This window comes from Trachemys scripta, chromosome 21, assembly GCF_013100865.1.
Source record: "Trachemys scripta elegans isolate TJP31775 chromosome 21, CAS_Tse_1.0, whole genome shotgun sequence".
Lineage (NCBI taxonomy): Eukaryota > Metazoa > Chordata > Testudines > Emydidae > Trachemys > Trachemys scripta.
Genome location: NC_048318.1, coordinates 272,497 through 291,498, shown reverse-complemented (window position 1 = coordinate 291,498; position 19,002 = coordinate 272,497).

Here is a 19,002-nt window from a genome sequence, read left to right as displayed (position 1 = left end):
GTGAAGGGGTGCAGGGGTCAGGCCAGGGGCTAGGGAGGTGTGGGGGTGCAGGAGTGAGGGCAGGGGACTGGGGGGCGTGAGATGGGTTCAGGAGTGAGGGCAGGGGGCTGTGGGGGGGTGCAGGAGTGAGGGCAGGGGGGGTGTGAGGGGGGATGCAGGAATCAGGGCAGGGGCTGGGTGTGTGGGGGGTGCAGGAGTCAGGGCAAGGGGCTGAGTGTGTGTGAGGGGGTGCAGGGGTCAGGGTGGGCAGAGGGCTCTGGGTGTAGGCTGGGGTCATGGGGGTGCTCACGCAGGGAGCTGGAAGGGGTATGTCCCGATTCCAGCCGCTTCCCCAAGGCCACGCCCCTTCCTCTTCTCCTCCTCCTCCCCAGAGCACTGAGCATGCTGGGGCTCCGCTCTTCCCTCTCCCACCTGCCTGCAAACAGCTGATCGGCAGCAGGGAGAGAGGGAGGGGAGGGAAGGTAGCACGCTGGGGGGGAAGAGGCGGGGGAGGAGCTTGGCTGCCGGAAGAGCCTGCCCTGCTGCAGCAGGGGCCCAGGATCCGGCAGCATCAAGCTTCTGTCCCCACAGGAGAGAGCGGGGGGGGGGGTAGAGAAGAGCGGGCCGGGGCCCCTTTGGACCATTGGCCCAGCGCCATGGTAAATCCAGTACTGCTGTACTTCCTATATGAAACATTTGCTAATGTGAAGATACCATAACAAGTTTTTGCTTTACAGTTTTGAGAATATCAAAGTGCTAAGGGGGAGTGTGGTTTAGTTCAAAACCCAACCCTCGCATATCTGTAAGGCATCTCATCCCAAAGTGCTTCACACATGGGTTGTATACACAAGGATTGCTTCTCGCCTCTGGGTTAGAACACACAAGCTGCAAAAAGTTATTCAAAAAAAAACCTTTGTCAAAAAAGGCTTTATGGAATATGCTTATGAATGTATATATGACATAACTAGCATGTTTTATGCTACATATGCCACGTAACATATTTCTGTAAAGGTTATGATCTACTGAATCTATTAATCCTATTTGTATGCATGTATCATTTTTGTACTTGAAGTGAGGAATAATGGCTGTATACTTGCTTGATTTCTATTGAGAAAGGAATGTGCAAATTAAATGCCCAATCAAGAACCACTTAAGCCAACAATGAACTCGAAGACGCCAATCCACATCGGAGCTGTCCCAGGAATGTGGCTTGGGTGGTAAGAAACTCAGGCATGCATGAACATGTGACTTGCCCATGTGACTCCAAAACTCCATATTGGAGCTGAACTTTGCATAGGAGAGAGGAGGGGGTCTCCCCGACAAGGGAAAGTCTATTTAAGCCTGTGGGAGACCCCTCCATTTTGTCTTCAGCTGGCTAAAGAGAGAGCCTCTCCACCCCCAAGGATACCTGAAAGAAACTGGAACAAAGGACAGTAACTACAGGGGGTGTGAGTGATTGCTGGACCCAGACTCGAAGACAAGTCTGTAAAAGAAAGCTTACTGGAACTGGTGAGGTTTTATCTGTGTTCAGTTTTATTACTGTACGAGACTTAGACTTGCATGTTCTATTTTATTTTACTTGGTAATTCACTTTGTTCTGTCTATTACTACCTGGAACCACTTAAATCCTACTTTCTGTATTTAATAAAATCACTTTTTACTCATTAACCCAAGGTATGTATTAATACTTTGGGGCGGGGGGGGGGGAAGCAGCTGTGTATCTCTCTCTATCAGTGTTATAGAGGGCGAACAATTTATGAGTATAAGCTTTATACAGGGTAAAACTGATTTATTTGTGGTTTGGACCCCACTGGGAGCTGGGCAACTAAGTGTTAAAAACAGGAACACTTCTGTAAGTTGCTTTCAGTTAAGTCTGCAGCTTTGGGGTACGTGGTTCAGACCCTGGGTCTGTGTTGGAGCAGATGGGCGTGTTCGGCTCAATAAGAGTGGGTGCTGGAGTCCCGAGCTGGCAGGGAAAGCAGGTGCCAAGACTACTTCTGCCCCTCAGTTGGCAGTTCCCAAGGGGGTTTCTGTGCTTCAACCCGTCACAGCCATGACGACCGAAAACTCGATTGCCCTCCCTGCCCCTCTCTCCCATCTGCTGTAGATTAGCCCAACTTGATGGAGAGACAGAAGGACCACAGGCAAGTCGCTTGGTGAGTCACCCCACAACCACCACTGTAGCACCCAGTATCCCACATGAGTCTCATCTCTTCTTACGTGTTGTAGGCTCTCGAGAACAAGAATGAGGGGATGGACACCTCACACACTTCTCATGTCCTATCAAGGCAGACAATAAAAACAGGCAACTCCAGGAAATCTCTGTGTAGACTCAGATAGAGGGGAAAATATAAAAGCGGCAAAAAAATACAGCACCTAGTGTCACCTGCCTGGATCCAAACTTCTGTTGGGGAGGAAACACTACTCCTGGCCACAGAAATGAGCATCCCCTGAAAATGAGGCGCTTACCCAGCCCCACCTACCAGGAAGCCCCTGCCTGGAGGCAGGTTGGCTGTGACCAGAGTCCTCACTAAACCAGATACTCACTGACCGTGACAGCTGCTCTGCTCCCATGAACAATGCTGGCGGTCTCACTGATCTAGCAAGCTTTCCATCTGACAAGGGGGCTGGATGCTGACCCTCGACTTTTTCTCTTTGTACTAAACACAAGGGGGAGAAACCCTAAAGTCTGCAATGCTGTGTAGGCTCTTCTTCTTGCATCTCCCTCACCCCAGGGGTGGCCTCTCAACTCCCACCCTATTAGCCATCACAACTACAATTACAAAGCACCCTATTACATCTGGGCCCGAAACAGGTAAATGTCAAAGACTTCCAATATATAAAGTCTAACTCCAGCACAGAACCCTGCCCCTTCTGCAGCTGAGTCCATAAAGGGGTTGGCCCTGATGCTGAAAACGCTTCAAGAATATGCATGTACTGTTACCCATACTCATGAGTGCTGGCAGCCACAGGGCCACTCCCACCAATGAACAAATACACAGAATTAAGTTTAAACCAATTATTTATTATGGGAATTTTTCCTACTGGGGGCCAAGGTACTGCCGTAGGGATGCAGTAGTGGAAGAAACAGGGGATGGGGGCATTCTGGGTAATACATTTGGAACCCCCAACTGGCATCTCTCCAAAACTAAAAATACCTAAAACCTGTTACCTGAAATTGGGCCAGCTAGTATGCTTAGGGAGGACTAATGACCCACTAGAGTTTGGCAGAAAACAGCACTTTTATTATACTGATAGTTAAGCTCAAAAGAAGGGGGAGGTCACACTCACACTCGCATACTCACACACTCAGGACAGGCACGGCACTGGAGATATCAGGATTCTTCAAGATAAGTGTCCCACAGCACAGCGATGGATGGTGCGATGAAGGTAAGTCTTCCCGAGGCACGATGGAATGCAACGCGGCGAACCACTGGCCAGGTGGTCCGGCGAACGGCCTTCACGGGAGGTACAATCTTATGAGTGCACTGCTGAGCACATGGCCGCTTCCCCTTTTAAGGGCCTGCTCCTCATGGCCTGCGACTAGAGATGATTTGGCCGTGTCTGGTTGGTCACACTCCACCTCGGACAGTGTCCATGCAGTGTCCATGCACTGGGTGGGTGATCGCTGTCTAATTAGAGTCACAAACACCTTGTCTACCTGGGAGCTCTTCTGATCTTCCAGCTGTTCAACCAGCCCATTCATCCCACAAGCATTCCAGGAGGGAGGGGGAGGGGGAAAGCCACTTCACAGCTATTCAGAGAGGGAGAGGAGGCAAAAGATGGGGGGAGGTATAACAGACTTTTTGAGCATACAGGTTATACAGAGCAGCATACAGATCACTGATGCTCCTACAACAAAACCCAGCATATTGCTAAGTCACAGATCACACGTCCAGCTGCACCAGGTACTGCACAGGGCACCACATTCTGAAAACAAAAGGTAAGAAAAGACTCCCACTCCCATGCTGCATCAGGGCCCGCTGCACTACAGGCACACATTAGAGACAGCAGCAGCTGTAACTTCTCCACACACACAACAAATCTGTACAGGGAGCTATTGACACCCATGTCTCAATCACCACAGGACGGGAAACACATCTATGAAGGGAGGCTGTAGAAGACCAGGCAGGGGGACAGAGTGTGTTGGCCAAAACACTGGACAGAAGTAGGACAAACTCAGCACCTGTACTCATAGGCGCCAACTCCGTTGGTACTCCAGGATTGGAGCACCTATGGAAAAAAATTGGGTGCTTAGCACCCACCGGCAGCCAGCTCCCCCTTCCCTCCCAGGGTCTCCTGCCCGCCTGGTGCCTGTCGATCAACTCGTCCCCGTCCCTGGGGAGCACATGTTTCCCCTGGAGCAGCAGTGACACTGGATGGCCAGTCGGGGTAATGCACAAAGAGTGTTTCCCAGTGCCAGCCTCTTCCTACTGGAGGGGGCTGAGGTGGGCTAGAGGAAAGTTGTGGGGGCTCTGCCCCCCCCCACCGCACCTGTCTCCATCGTTCTGGTCCCTGCTCCTCAGTTTAGTGCCAGCCCCACCCCCTGTCCACGTCGGAGGCCCGACGCTGAAGCTGGGCAGTGCAGGGCAGCTGCAGTGCTAGCTGGTGCTCACACCACCTTCCCCCAGCACTCTCACTCCCCAGGGTCCAGCATGAGTCTCTTCCACCTCTCCCCATCCTCCCAGATTGCAAGCTCCCAAGACCAAGCAAAAATTGCAGATGATAAAAAAACTACTTAAGATAGTTAAGTCCCAGGCAGAATGCGAAGAGCTACAGAAGGATCTGTCAAAACTAGGTGACTGGGCAACAAAATTGCAAATGAAATTCAGTGTTGATAAATGCAAAGTAATGCACACTGGAAAACAATCCCAACTATACATATAAAATGATGGGGTCTAAATTAGCAGTTGCCACTCAAGAAAGAGAGCTTGGCGTCAATGTGTATAGGTCTCTGAAAACAAGTACTCCTGTTCTTTTTGAACACATCCACTCAATGCGCAGCGGCAGTCAAAAAAGCAAACAGAATGTTGGACATCATTAAGAAAGGGACAGATAGTAAGACAGAAAATATCATATTGCCTCTGTATAAATCCATGGTCCGCCCATACCTTGACTACAGTGTGCAGATGTGGTCACCCCATCTCAAAACAGATATATTGGAATTGGAAAATGTTCAGAAAAGAGCAACAAAAATTATTAGGGTATGGCTTCCATATGAGGAAAGATTAATAAGACTGGGACTTTTCAGCTTGGAAAAGAGACGACTAAGGAGGGATATGAACGAGGCCTATAAATACAGGTGTGGAGAAAGTAAATAAGGAAGTGTTATTTACTCCTTCTCATTATACAAGATCTAGGGGTCACCAAATGAAATTAATAGGCTGCAGGTTTAAAACAAACAAAAGGAAGTATTTCTTCACACAACCCACAGTCAATCTCCTTGCAACAGGATTTTGTGAAGGCCAAGACTATAACAGGGTTTAAAAAAGAACTAGATACATTCATGGAGGATAGGTCCATCAAGAGCTGTTAGCCAGGATGGGCAGGGATGGTGTCCCTAGCCTCTGTTTGCCAGAAATTGGGAATGATGATTACCTGTTCTGTTCATTCCCTCTGGGGCACCTGGCATTGGCCACTGTCGGAAGATGGGATAATGGGCAAGATGACTTTTTTTTTGACCCAGTATGGTCGTTCTTATGTTCTTAAGCCTGTCGGAATGCACACCTGCCCACGTCTTGTGAAGGGAGACAGTACAAGGACAGACAAGGAGAGCATAGATTCATAGATTCATAGATTATAGGACTGGAAGGGACCTCGAGAGGTCATCGAGTCCAGTCCCCTGCCCGCATGGCAGGACCAAATACTGTCTAGACCATCCCTGATAGACATTTATCTAACCTACTCTTAAATATCTCCAGAGACGGAGATTCCACAACCTCCCTAGGCAATTTGTTCCAGTGTTTAACCACCCTGACAGTTAGGAACTTTTTCCTAATGTCCAACCTAGACCTCCCTTGCTGCAGTTTAAACCCATTGTTCCTGGTTCTATCCTTAGAGGCTAAGGTGAACAAGTTCTCTCCCTCCTCCTCATGACACCCTTTTAGATACCTGAAAACTGCTATCATGTCCCCTCTCAGTCTTCTCTTTTCCAAACTAAACAAACCCAGTTCTTTCAGCCTTCCTTCATAGGTCATGTTCTCAAGACCTTTAATCATTCTTGTTGCTCTTCTTTGGACCCTTTCCAATTTCTCGACATCTTTTTTAAAATGCGGTGCCCAGAACTGGACACAATACTCCAGCTGAGGCCTAACCAGAGCAGAGTAGAGCGGAAGAATGACTTCTCGTGTCTTGCTCACAACACACCTGTTAATGCATCCCAGAATCATGTTTGCTTTTTTTGCAACAGCATCACACTGTTGACTCATATTTAGCTTGTGGTCCACTATAACCCCTAGATCCCTTTCTGCCGTACTCCTTCCTAGACAGTCTTTTCCCATTCTGTATGTGTGAAATTGATTTTTCCTTCCTAAGTGGAGCACTTTGCATTTGTCTTTATTAAACTTCATCCTGTTTAACACAGACCATTTCTCCAATTTGTCCAGATCATTTTGAATTATGACCCTGTCCTCCAAAGTAGTTGCAATCCCTCCCAGTTTGGTATCATCCGCAAACTTAATAAGCGTACTTTCTATGCCAATATCTAAGTCGTTGATGAAGATATTGAACAGAGCCGGTCCCAAAACAGACCCCTGCGGAACCCCACTCGTTACGCCTTTCCAGCAGGATTGGGAACCATTAATAACAACTCTCTGAGTACGGTTATCCAGCCAGTTATGCACCCACCTTATAGTAGCCCCATCTAATTTGTATTTGCCTAGTTTATCGATAAGAATATCATGCGAGACCGTATCAAATGCCTTACTAAAGTCTAGGTATACCACATCCACTGCTTCACCCTTATCCACAAGGCTCGTTATCCTATCAAAGAAAGCTATCAGATTAGTTTGACATGATTTGTTCTTCACAAATCCATGCTGGCTGTTCCCTATCACCTTACCACCTTCCAAGTGTTTGCAGATGATTTCCTTAATTACTTGCTCCATTATCTTCCCTGTGTGTTAACCAACACAATAAAGAAGAGACAGTGGGGAGAAGGAGGAAATTAACTTGGATCCGGTGGACACTTTCCTGGATCCAGACCCCTGCTGGGGAAGACACATTACTATCTGTTCTGCGGATCAACAGCTCCTGCCATCCATGGGGACATTATCTCCACCTGGAGCCACAGTCGATCAGCAATCTTTTCCTAAAAAGAACAGGAGTACTTGTGGCACCTTAGAGACTAACAAATTTATTAGAGCATAAGCTTTCGTGGACTACAGCCCACTTCTTCGGATGCATACAGAGTGGAATAAATATTGAGGAGATATATATACACACATACAGAGAGCATAAACAGGTGGGAGTTGTCTTACCAACTCTGAGAGGCCAATTAAGTAAGAGAAAAAAAACTTTTTAAGTGATAATCAAGATAGCCCAGTACAGACAGTTTGATAATAAGTGTGAGAATACTTACAAGGGGAGATAGATTCAATGTTTGTAATGGCTCAGCCATTCCCAGTCCTTATTAAATCCTTTGTTGATTGTGTCTAGTTTGCATATCAATTCCAGCTCAGCAGTCTCTCGTTGGAGTCTGTTTTTGAAGTTTTTCTGTTGTAATATAGCCACCCGCAGGTCTGTCATTGAATGACCAGACAGGTTAAAGTGTTCTCCCACTAGTTTTTGAGTATTATGATTCCTGATGTCAGATTTGTGTCCATTAATTCTTTTGCGTAGAGACTGTCCGGTTTGGCCAACGTACATGGCAGAGGGGCATTGCTGGCACATGATGGCATATATCACATTGGTAGATGTGCAGGTGAACGAGCCCCTGATGGTATGGTATGCCGATGCCAACTCTGTCCACATATCTATTCAAGTGACATCATCATAGGACCTAATCACATCAGCCATACCATCAGAGTTGGTAAGACAACTCCCACCTGTTCATGCTCTCTGTATGTGTGTATATATATCTCCTCAATATTTATTCCACTCTGTGTGCATCCGAAGAAGAGGGCTGTAGTCCACGAAAGCTTATGCTCTAATAAATTTGTTAGTCTCTAAGGTGCCACAAGTACTCCTGTTCTTTTTGCGGATACAGACTAACACGGCTGCTACTCTGAAACCAATCTTTTCCTAGTAACCCAGCCTGGAGGAGGGTTAGTGGTCTCCAAAGCACCCTCTTGTGTCCTGGGGTGGATCTGCAGAGCCCTGCTAACTCACAAGTCAGATAAATAATCAAAGCATTCTCCTTTTGGGGTCCACTTTAATAAATCCTGCAGCTTTTCCACCTCAGTCCCAAGGTGAGCACAGACCCTTAGCCCTGAGCGTCTGCCTCTCCTGCAGAACTCAAACACACTCCTCTTCCCTTGAGTCAAGAGTCCCCAGACCTCCTTCCCAGAGCTGGCTTCAGGTCAGTCTCTCTCCTGGTATCTGGAGCCTCCAGGCCTCCTTCTCAGAGAGGGCTTCTCTTCCCTCCCTGCAAGAACCAGTCTTGCTCTTTCCAGCACACCCCTGCAGCTACTTTCTTACTCCAGCTACAGCTTCTCAGGCATCTGCCCTGCCTAAAACCCACTTAGCTGAAGTTAGGATCCCACCTGAGCTCCCTTCCCCAGGGACTAACCCTAACCCTTCCTCCCTTATTCCCCCAGGTCTTGCCTGAGTTAGTCACATGGCCTCCTTGACTCTTACTCACCTGGGAAGGAAAGCTAAACTTGTCTCACATGAACCTTAATTTTTCCAGCTGTGGGTCTGAGCCTACATGTGGGGAACAGCTCTTCCATATAGAAAAATCTGCAAGGATGGGCCTAATAGTAACAATAGTATCAAAGCAATGATACTGTGCAACATCAATGAATAGACTCTAAATGTAGCACTGCAATGATCAGTTTCAGTCATCTCTCTAGATCAAAAGGTTAAACCTCCTCTAAAGAGAAAAATACTCAATACAGTTACACAACTGAGGGGGAGGGATAGCTCAGTGGTTTGAGCATTGGCCTGCTAAACCCAGGGCTGAGAGTTTAATCCTTGAGGGGGCCATTTAGGGATCTGGAGCAAAAATCTATCTGGGGATTGCTCCTGCTTTGAGCAGGGGGTTGGACTAGATGAGTATTCTATGATTCTAATTGTTAGACAAGCTTTTTAATTCAAAGATCTATTTAAGCCCCACATTGGAAACAAGGTAAATATGAGATAATCACTGTTTGAAATGGAGAAAGATCAGAGAGCTTTGATTATTGCTTGAAAACAAGTTCAATATGAAATGTATTTTATAAACAATTGATTCATAATTTGGAGCTTCCCTGAAAGGTTTATTACTGGGGGCAGGAATAATTAACAATCAACCCCAGCGTCTTCATTTTAATTTCAAGGGTCAGTTTCTATATTCTTCTAAATAAGGAAGATGTTTGACCACATATTTGTAGATTTACTACAAAACAAGCAATTTTCTGTCTCTACAGAGCATCTGCATGCTTTGCCCCAGGGCAAAGACTACTGAAAAAGATATCAGAGGGGTAGCCGTGTTAGTCTGAATCTGTAAAAAGCAACAGCGGGTCCTGTGGCACCTTTAAGACTAACAGAAGTATTGGGAGCATAAGCTTTCGTGGGTGAATGCCCACTTCTTGCATCTGAAGAAGTGAGGTTCTTACCCACGAAAGCTTATGCTCCCAGTACTTCTGTTAGTCTCAAAAGGTGCCACAGGACCCTCTGTTGCTTTTTACTGAAAAAGAAAGGCAGTGAAGTAGCTTCTTCCTCCATAAAGCCTCCATCACACACACACCCTGTTGGTAAACGGCTATTAGAAACAGTTCTCTTTTTCCCAGTTTGTTATCCGCGGATGACAACACACTCCTGCCTCTGACCCTGTGAAGGAAAAGCCCTGCAAAGGGGCTCAGCCCGCCATGCTGATGATGGCCCCAGTTCCCGCGCACACCTTTGAAGGCTGCTTGTCTTGGTGCCCTTAGGGTAATTCTGGAAACGTGTTTATGCTGCAGACTTTGTGGTCAGTGATTCCCAAGGGCTCGGGGGCAGAACCGGGACCTTTACACGTCTGGGCCCATAGAGGGTATGGCCGGGTGGGTGCAAACCCTGGTGCACTCGAGCAGTGCCCCACACAAAGGCTGGGTGTCCCTGGCCGGGACCTGCCCCTGCCCCTGGGGAACGGGTAGCGGAGGCATCATAGCCAGAGGGGCCACGGGGTGACTCCCTGGCGGGGCCGGGCTGCAGCTGCGGGGTCTAGGGCGCAGCTCCCGGCTACACCTGCCCTGCCCGGGCGGGGTCACCGAGGCGCCTCCCGCATCGCTCTCCCGGCACCGCAGCATCTGCCCGCGCCAGCGCCGGTGTCTCCCGCTCCCAGCGGCACCGGCCGCTCAGTCCCGGGGTGCGGGGCAGGGCCCAGGCGACCTGACCGGAAACAAGGAGCGGAAGTTTTGTTCCCCCGGTGAGCGCTCCTCTACAGTCCCACCAGGCACAGTGACCGGAAGATATGTTTCTCCGGTGTGCGCTCCCTTAGAGTCCAAGCGGGAACAGTGACCGGAAGTTATGTTACTCCAGTGAGCGCTCCTTTAGAGTACAACCGGGAACTGTGACCGGAAATTAGTTTGCTCCGGTGAGCTCTCATTTAGAGTCCAACCGGGAACTGTGACCGGAAGTTATTTTGCTCCGTTTAGGATTAGGTTTAGGATGAGATCTTTTCATGAAAACTTCAGACAAAGCACAACTCGTTACTGTTCATTTGCAGGGGACACATTCTCATGGAATTTTCATTTTTAAGCCGTTTGGATTCTGTCCTGAGCTTTTGGGTAGAATGTTTCGTGAAAATAAGAAACAAAGAGAAAAGTCATTACTGATCAGTTCTTGTGACCAGTGTTTAGTGCAATCTTAATCTTAAACCCATTTGGATTGTCTCCTGATAATTTGCAAGAGATCGGCTCATGAAAATTAAAAACAAAACCAAAATCCATTACTGGGTAACCCTTCTGCCAGGTGTAGCCAGGAGCAACAAGGGCTGGGTTCAGCATCTAGGGGCTCATTTTCAACAATATATCACAAAACCGGCTCTAGCCCCCACCCAGTGACAATTACACACCCTCTGCACACCTAACTTTTAATAAAAGGAGGGAATTAACTCAGCATTAATTTGGGAAAACACCACAATTAGGGTTCATAAACATAAACCAAGCAAATTGGGCACTGTCCTATTCCCCTCAGGGTCTTAGGTCCAGCAACCCAAAAGTTCCTTAAACGTGCCCATCCCTTCTCTGTACCCCACTCACAGTTGCTCTCCTTGGCCAGTGCAGCCCCCGAGGTCAAGGAGGCACCTTACACGCTGCACTTCTAGGGCACGCACTCATCTCCCCAATGGCCGATTGCTACTCCGCTGCAGGCTGTGCTCAGGCTGCTCACCGCGCATCTCCACCAACTTCCCTGTTAGCAGCACCACTACACCAGCTGGCCACTCGCCCAGATGTCTTCAGCGCCCCCCACACTTAACACAGATCACCGTGATTTCAGCTGTTAGGGGGCAAGGGGAGCTTCAGTAGTGGTGCACACTGGGGACTGTCTTGCAATAGAAACACTATCCCAAAGTAAATCTAATACTTAGATCTAAATATCAGTGATTTTAGCTCTAGATAGTCTAAAATAATTCTTTTATTATATCATAGCATGAACTAAGACCCAATACAGGTGCCTCCACCTTTTCTCAACTTAATGGGCTTTGGAACCCATGTCTCCTGCCGAGTGAGTGCCATTGAGTTGAGGGTGAGTCCCTCCCCTGGGGTATGCCAGGTACAGTTCTGCTGCCCTCAGTTCACACAACAAGGATAACAATTCCCTATTAATTCTGCCCCAATAACAAGGAGACAGGGAAATCCAACACGAGCGACAAGAGATCATTTGGGCAAGCAATCCCATCATGCTGAGCACCTCAGCAGGGTGGGTGTGTCCATGCAAACGAGATCAGCTTCTGTAGTCTTTTCCCACAGCTCACCACTAAATGTCAGGGGAGGGCTCATTCAGACTCTGCTCACATCTGATCACTGCACATCACACATTTCTTGTCAAAACATACTTTTTAATAGTACAGTTAGAATTCTGCCCTGAGCATTTGGGAGAAGCTCAATTCGTAAAAATCAGAAACAAAGAGAAAGCCCTTACTGATAAGAGCTGGTAACAAATTTATCATGGAGTCTTTATCCAAAAGCCATTAGGATTCTGTCCTGACCATATGGACGATATCGGTTCATCAAAATGACAAACAAAGTGAAAGTCATTACCGATAACTCCAAGTGACAAATTTACAATGGAATCTTCATCACAATGCCATAAGAATTCTGTGCTGACCTTTTCGAAGAAATTGCTTAGTGAAAAATAAAAACAAGGAGAAAGTCATTACTCATTATTACGGGTGACAAATTTCTTGGAGAATCTTGATTTCAAATACAATTCAGATTCTGTTCTGACCATTGGGGTAGAGTAGTTCATGAAAATAAGAAACAAAGAGAAAGTCATTACTGATTACTTCTAGTGACAACTTTCTCAGGTAATATTCGTTTTAAAGCAGTTGGAATTTGTCTTCATCATTTGGAAGAGATCAGTTCCTGAAAATTACAACTAGAGAAAGTCATTACTGATAAAGGTGTTGCTCAATGAAAAATAGAATCCTTATCACAAAGTCATTAGGATTCTGCACTTCTCATTTGGAACCCATCTGTTTGTGAAAATCATAAACAAAGAGAAAATCAATATTGATAACTGATGTTGATAAATTTATGGCAGTGTATTCATTTTCAAGCAGTTGGGATTAGGTTCTGATCATTTGGAAAAGAATTTTTCATGAAAATTTCAAACAAAGCAAAACTCATTACTTATCATGGCTGGGGACAAATTATCACAGAATTTTCATTTTCAGCAATTAGGCCTCTGTCCTGAGGATTTGGAAGAAATTGGTTCGTGAAAATTACAAACCAGGAAAAAGTCATTTCTCATAAGTGCTTGTGACAAATGTGTCATGGATTCTTCATCCTTAAGCCATTAGGGCTCTGCCCTGATATTTTGGACTCTATCGGGTCGTTAAGATTACAAACAGAGAGAAAGTCATTATTGAAAAAAAGCTGGTGACTAATTTACAGTGGAATCTTTAATCAAAAAGCCATTAAGATTCCATGCTGATCATCTGGAAAACATTGGTTGGTGAAAATTACAAAGAAAAGGAAAACCATTACTGATAAAACCTGGTGAGAACTTTCTTGGATAATATTAATATTAAAGTAGTTGGAACTCTGTACTTATCATTTGGAACAGATATGGTCATGAAAACTTCAAACAAAGCAAAAATCATTACTGTACATCGGACAAATTCTCATGGAATTTTCATTTATAAGTAGTTAGGATTCTGTCCTGAGAATTTCGGTCCGAACATTTTGTGAAAATAAGAAACAATGAGAAAGTCCTTATTCATCAACACTTGTGACAAATTTAGCATGAAATCTTTATCACAAAGCCATTAGGCTTCTGTGCTGATCATTTGGAAGAAATTGCTTCCTTATCGTTACAAACAGAAAGACATTACTGATAAAACTGGTGACCAGTAGGAAGAAATTGGAAGAAATTTGGAAGAAATAGGGAAGAACTGTAAACGCCCAACAAAGCAAAACTCATTACTCTTCATGGCTGGGGACAAATTCTCATGGAATTTTCATTTTAAGCAGTTAGGATTCTGTCCTGAGAATATGGGTTAGAACATTTTGTGAACATATTACTGATCAGTGCTTGTTAAAAATTTCTCCTTGTTTGTAATTTTCATGAACTAATTTCTCATAAGCATGGATAAGTACTGACTTTCATTTGGTTGTAGTTTTCACCTACCGATCTACCGCTAATGCTCATAGCACAATCCTGAGTTCCTTAAAAAGTAAGACTCTAGGACAAATATGTTACCTGCAATGATCAGTAATGGATTTTGGTTTCGTGTGCAATTTTTACGAACCGATCTCTTCCAAATGATGAGGACAGAATTCCAACTGCTTTAAAATTAATAGTCTCCATTAAGTTTCTCACCAGCAATTATCAGGAATGTCTTTCTCTTTGTCACTTATTTTCACGAACTGATCTACCCCAAATGGTGAGAACAGAATCAGAACTGCATTGAAAATGAAGCTTCTCTTGAAATTTGTCACACACAATGATCACTAATGTCTTTCTCATTCTTAGCAATTTTCATGAACCGATCTCTTCCAAAATATCAGGGCAGAATCTTAATGGCTTTGTGATGAAGACTCCATGGTAAATGTCTCACAAGGACTTTTTGACTTTCTCTTTCTTTGTAACTTCCATATGGCCAAGAGAGAAGCCTACTAGCTTTAAGAAGAAGAATCCATGAGAAATTTGTCACCAAGTTAATCAGTAAGGCCATTCTCTCTGTTTCCGTTTTAATGAACCGAGATATTTCAAAATAACAGGGCAGCGTACTAATGGCGTTCAGATGAAGAATCCATTAGACCTATGTCACAAGCATTTATCAGAAATGTCTTTAATGACTTGCATTTTATTTGTAATTTTCAAAAACCGGCCTATCCCAAATGCTCAGGAGGGAATCCTAAAGGCTTAAAATGAACATTCCATGCGAATTTGTCCAAAGACATGAAAAGTAATGATTTTCTTAGTTTGAAATTAGCATGCAAAATATCTTCCAGATGATCAGGACAGACTCACAACTGCTTTAAAATGAAATGTCTCCACTAAATTACTCACCAGCAGTTATCAGTAATAACATTCTCACAGAAAGAACAGGAGTACTTGTGGCACCTTAGAGACTAACAAATTTATTTGAGCATAAGCTTTCGTGGGTTACAGCCCACTTCTTCTTCTTCGGCGGTAGCCCACAAAAGCTTATGCTCAAATAAATTTGTTAGTCTCTAAGGTGCCACAAGTACTCCTGTTCTTTTTGTGGATACAGACTAACACGGCTGCTACTCTAAAACGTTCTCACTGTTTGTAATTTTCACGAACCGATCACTTCCAAATGATCAGCAAGGAAAGCTAAGGGATTTGTGATGAAGATTACTCTTTGAAAGTGGATGTTGTGAAGGACAAAACTATAATACGGTTCAAAAAAGAACTAGATAAATTCATGGAGGAGAGGTGCATCAAGGGCTATTAGCCAGGATGGGGTGGGATGGTGTCCATAGCCTCTGTTTGCCAGAAGATGGGAATGAGTGACAGGGAATGGATCACTTGATGATTACCTGTTCTGTTCATTTGCTCTTGGGCACCTGGCATTGGTCACTGTTGGAAGACAGTATACTGGGCTAGATGGCCTTTTTTCTGACCCAGTATGGCCGTTCTTTTGTTCTTAAGCTTGTCAGGATGCACACCTGCCCATGGCCTGTGAAGGGAGACAGTTCAAGGACAGACCAGGAGAGCATGTGTTGGCCACCACAATAGAGCAGACACACTGGGGAGAAGGAGGAAATTAATTCAGACATGGTGGACGCTTTCCTGGATCCAGACCGCTGCTGGGGAAGACAAATTACTATCTGTTCTGAGGATTAACAGCTCCCCCTTGTGACGTTATTGACATAATCTGTGACCGTATAGATCATTGTTGCAACCACCATTATATATTTGCAGCAAATATTGTACAAAGGTTTTTGTGTGTTTATGGAAAGGTTATGATTTGCTGATTACGATTATGCTATCTGTATGTGTGTATAATTTTTGTAGTTGAAGTTATGAATATTGGCTATGTACTTGTATCTTAATGTGTTTTGATTCTAAGTAGCCTCAGTGAAGCTCACCAGATGCAACAGGAGACGCATCAGAGCAACAGGAGATGGCCAGACTTCAGTTCCAAGTACTGGAAGAGCAGAGAAAGTCATTGCCACCTGATACTCCACTTCTCCGCCATAACAAAAGAACCTGGGAAAGGATCTGTCCCATTTACAAAGATACTGAACACATAGAGGAGTTTTTGTTTACTTTCGAACGTCTATGTTCACTGCATGGGATCCCAGATGAGCAGCGAATGCCTTTCCTGTTGACCAAATTGACTGGAAAAGTCAGGGAAGTAGTTAATGCATTGAGGGAACAAGAAGTCTTAGATTATGTGCTGTTTAAAGATTCTGTGTTAAGGTGATTCAATGCCACTCCTGAGTCTTATAGTGTTAAGTTTAGAAAGTTTAAAATGTCTAATGATTGTACTTTTGTCGTATGTGCTCATAAACTGGTGGGGTTTTGTTAAAAAGTGGGTTGTGAGAGCAAAGGCGCATGGGAGTTTTGAAAAACTGCTGGTTTTAATAACTTTGGAACAGGTCTTAGACATTGTGCTTGACCATTTGAGAGCAGCTGTGTGTGACAGGGAACCTGAGTCAGTCCTATGGGCTGCAGAGATTGCGGATGTCCATACTCCAAACAGGGCTTGAGAAGGGTGTAAACACCAGGGGAAAATGAATCACAATTCTCCCCAGTTTAAGAGGCGAGAAGGATTTAAAAGTGGGACCAGCCTCACTTCTGTGACAAAAGCTAATGGGGGCCCGGAGCATAAAAACTCCTACTCCAAGGGAAAACAAGTGGTATAGCATTTATGTGTACTCCTAGGCACATGAAACCAGAGTGTCCAAATGTAAAAAAAAAAACCCCAACCCCAGTAAATGCTAATCCTATTATTATAAACTCACAGGCAAGCCACACAAGAGCCCAGCGCTGGTGCCCTGTGTGCAAATGCTGTTTCTGTTGTCTCTGAAGAATTTGACCTTAGAACTCATATTAAAGCTAAATATGGGAAAATTAATACAGAGTTTATTAGGCTAGGTCTACACTACAGGAGGGGCAGGGGGGCTTGACCTAAGATATGCAACTTCAGCTACGCGAATAGCGTAGCTGAAGTTGCGTATTTTAGGTTGACTTACCTGGCTGTGAGGACGGCGGTGAGTTGACCGCAGCCACTCCCCCGTTGACTCCACTTCTGCCTCTCGCTGCGGTGGAGTTCCAGAGTCGACAGCAGAGCGATCAGGGATCAATTTTATTGCATCTACAGTAGACGCGATAAATCGATCCCCGATAGATCAATCGCTACCCACCGATCCGGCGGGTAGTGAAGATGTACCCTTAGCAGTGCAGAAGTTAATGGAGTGAGGTGTATGGCATGGAGGGACACCACAGCAGATATTACTTGGGTTAAAGCAAGTCTTATCAGGGAGGAAGATTATTTGCCAGGTAAAAGTGTAGCTATTGTAGCCTTATCTGAGTATTTTGTCAGGGTACCTTTGACTAAAATCCACCTTAAATGGAAGGGATTTGATGGCACCATGACTGTGGGAGTGAAAAACACAATCCCTAAGGATCATATGATTGGAAATTATATTAAAGTTATGTTCAGTCAAGTTACAATAAACCAGGCACAGGGGGTAGGATTAATCCTGAGGTTGTGTCTATGGAGGGTTTCTCCAAAAATCTGTCTTTGCAGAGTAGCTGTTTGGGTGTGAATGAAGTTGCTAAATGTCTATCTAATGTCTCAGAAATAAATCTGGAATTAGATCAAGCAAAAGGAGAGGAGAACAAGCTTGGATGAGCCTAGGCAGACTTGTGAATGGATGTCTGTGTCTAGTCAGCAGTTTGGGAAGACAAGGCTAGTGGAAAATAAGTGTCCCTATACCTTACCTGTTACCTGTGTGGAGAATTGTAACAGTAAAGGGAATGTACCTGTGTCGGTTGGGGTATTGACTTTCCTATGGAGGGAGCTACCCCAGCCTCCAAGCAGTTGTCTGTGAACAGCCCTGTGTGCTGGGACAAGGGAAATGATAGCCCAAGCTGTGTGTCTGGTAAAGGGGAATGTTTCTCCAGCTCTTCTTTGTCTGTGGAGCAGACAGGAGGTACCTTTCAGCCTGCGAGGGTTGAGGGTAGTGCAGTTGTCACAGAGCTGTTTCTGAATTTAACTAAAGCTCAGGAAGGGAATGGTCCTAAGTTTGTGTCTTCTAGGGACAATGACACTCTAGGTGAAGAGGGTAAGGGCAGAATTTCTGTGAGGGATGAATTGTTGCTCCTAGGGAAAGGAATTTTCATGGTAATCTGTGCAAGCAGTTTGCTGTAACTGAAGGGTGTGGAAGTGATTTGATCAAGAACGTTTCAATTCCTGATAGCCAATCAGTTGAGACAGGCTCTTGTACCTGGCTATGTTTGGTCCTAGACAGCATTTGATTCTTTTTCACTCCATGCTATAATAAAAGAACTAATTTAGACTATATTCACAATCTTGTTACATGCCACAGAGCTGAGATCACTGATGTCTAGGTCTAAGTATTAGACTTACTTTGCGACAGTGTGCATCAGCAGTGAGGCTCCTCCCACTAACAGCTGAAATCACTGAGAGCTGTGTTAAGTGTATGGGCGGGGCCCTGAAGACATCTTGGTGTCTGGCCAGCAGGGCAGTTGACGGAGAGATGTGCCAAGCGTCCAGAGCAGAGACCCGGCAATCAGCCATTGGGGCAACGAGCAAGTGCCCAAGCAGTGCAACCTGTAAGGTGCCTCCTTACGCGCCCCCTCCACACAGGATGGGAGGTGAACTCTGAAGATGACCCTCTGAACTCTGGGGCTGCATTGGCCAAGGACAGCAACTGAGAGTGGGATACAGAGAAGGGACGGGACAGGCATGTTAAAGAGACTTTTTGGTTGCTGGACTTAAGACCCTGAGGGGAACAGGACACTGCCCAATTTACTTGGGGGTGGGTCTTTTGCTCATGGTTTGTGTTTATGAACCCTAGTTGCGGTGTTTTCCCAAATTAATGCTGAGTTAATTCCTTCCTTTTATTAAAAGGTTTTGGTACACAGACTCTGTGCTTGTGAGGGAGAAGTATTGCCTCTTAGAGGTGCCCAGGGGGTGGTGTGTATTTGTCCCAGGTCACTGGGTGCGGGCTTGAG